This window comes from Gossypium hirsutum, chromosome A10 (assembly GCF_007990345.1).
Source record: "Gossypium hirsutum isolate 1008001.06 chromosome A10, Gossypium_hirsutum_v2.1, whole genome shotgun sequence".
In the NCBI taxonomy this organism is placed as follows: Eukaryota; Viridiplantae; Streptophyta; class Magnoliopsida; order Malvales; family Malvaceae; genus Gossypium; species Gossypium hirsutum.
This window is the reverse complement of record NC_053433.1, coordinates 100437855-100440133: the sequence shown is the minus strand read 5'-3', so window position 1 is coordinate 100440133 and position 2279 is coordinate 100437855. Positions and strand designations below refer to the sequence as shown.

Sequence of the window (2279 nt, the reverse complement as noted above, 5' to 3'; positions counted from 1 at the left end):
CTAAAGTACTGCTCGTGTTCTAAATTGGTCATTGTACTTTTAATTTTTATCTATTTTGGCCACTAAACTATACGAAATCAAATATTTTCGTCACTGAACTTTAACAACTGTTGAAATTTGATGAAAGTATTGACGTGGGCTTTTTTATTGGTCTAATAACAAATTTTGTCCCCAAAAACCGGATTAGTAGAAATTGGGTCAGTGAACCAAGAGTGGTCATGCCCTGTTTTTGAATTAATGTTGTAGGAATCATATCAACTAAAATAATTTATTTTAGTGGTTAAGTGGTCAGGATGTGTGACTAAGTTCTTGTGTTCAAATCCCTTCTCTTAAATTTTTATTATTTTTGTTCCTTCATTTTACTGTTCACATGTAAGTTATATTTTATTCTTGTTTGCTTGTTGATAATAATGAGCTTGTTGATTTAGTAGTAAGGCTTTAGTTTACCCTCGGGTCCTTGGTTCAAATCTTGTTATTTCCAAAATTGAATTAATTTTTGTACCCTCTTGTTGTGCGGCCCATAGTAGCAGGATGTTGGTGAAATTCTAACTCTTGGTGGTTGGATAGGGATAAAGCTGATCATATTTGGGGGTATTTAATATTTTATAAATAAATAAATATATTTGTAAAATATCTCATAAAATTTCTCCCCCACTTGGACGTTCCTCTCTTCCCACTTTCCCATTTTTTTATTTTTCTTTTAATTTTCATTTTTGCTACAGAAATTCTTTCTGTCGCTTTCTCCTCCCTACTTTGTCCCTTTTTCTTTTGTTTTATTTTTCCTATTTTGCACTATTAACAACCCTTGTTCTTTATTATCGTCCTTCCTTTTTTTCTTGTTGCCACTCTGACGTTTTGACCTGGGGTCGTTGCCTCTTCTGGATTCAATTGTAGTTAGTGTGTTCTCGTTTAGTGAAGGTCGAGTGGTGAATAATCCTCTAGCCATTAGTGAGCCTTAGGAACTATTGTTTTGATCGGAGGTTTGGAAGTGTGCCGTAGCATTGTTTTCTAGAATCGTCAAGTGTATAACTTCAATTCCGAAAAATTAGTAATTGGCGCGAAGCTGAAAACTACACTGTCGATGCTGCACGACCGTGTGTCAGGCCGTGTACGTCACACGGTCGTGTATTAGGCTATATGGGTCACACGACCATGTGTGAAGCCATGCGCCAAACTATATGAGGCACACGACCTGTGCCAAGTAGGGTGTGTGAGTCATATAGGCGTGTGGGCCCATTTTGAGTAAGTTTAATTAGGGTCGAGTTTTGGATTGCATATTCGAGGTCAGTAGTTTCATAAACTCTGATGAATAATATGTATGTTTGTTTGATCAATGAAATCTGTTGTTTCTGTTGTGTGTGATTTATCTTTTGTGATATGTATATAGCATGTTTGATTTTTGATTAATTTAGTAATGTGAAAATTATTACAAATAGTATAGAGTGGCTGAATGTGTTAAGGATTTGTGTGTTGAAAGAAGGTAAGTATTTTGTTTAAACCTATCAAATGATTGTTATACGATTATGATAAATTATGTTTGTTCCAATTCTCATGGCATGTGACATTGTGGTTATTCTAATTATATTGATTTGTTATTATTGAAATTTGACATAATTGTTCTACAAAACATGAAATTCCAAGCCTGTTGATTTTTGTTAAATATACGATAGCATGTTCAACATGCTTATTGTTCTGATTTTGTATTTGCATGTCATGTCACGTTGCAGGGGGTTAGGATGATATGGTAAAGAGGAAGTTTTGGCAGTTTAATGATCTCCACTATTTGGTGGTTTAACCACATATCTATTCTGGCAGCTTCACTACAAATATGGTGTCTTGACCACATATATCTGATCTGGAGAGTTTAACTACAACTTTGGTGGCATTGTCCACAATTATCTGTTAGTGTTTTTTTGGATGGACAAGTTTTGGAGAACTTTAATTGGTCTGTAGTGGAGTTGGGTAGAAAGTTTCCTGAAAAATCTACATTATGTTTTTCAAAAATACTGTATTGACATAACCAAGCATGCTCAATTTTGCTCATTTAAATTTGACGAAATTTTTTGTGATATTTTGATCTATTTTTTGTGTTATATGTACTTATGTTTGAGTTATGTTGTACACTGAGCTTCATAGCTCACCCATTTACTTCATCTACTCACGTAATTCATGGACTTAGGATTAGGCGGCGCTCGGGTGCTTGGATTGATTTTCTCGCGTAAGATTATATTAAATAATCATTAAATTAAACTTTTCTGGACTTTTGGATTTTGGGATTG

The 2279-nt window shown here is 34.3% G+C and overlaps 1 long non-coding RNA gene across 1 annotated transcript; it reads left to right on the top strand.

Moving 5' to 3' along the window:
* The first annotated feature begins 699 nt into the window (after positions 1–699).
* On the top strand, positions 700–2069 carry LOC121208464 (uncharacterized). Its single transcript, XR_005903514.1, has 2 exons — positions 700–1283; positions 1728–2069. It is a non-coding gene; the product is annotated as an uncharacterized lncRNA (long non-coding RNA).
* Positions 2070–2279: the final 210 nt, after the last annotated feature.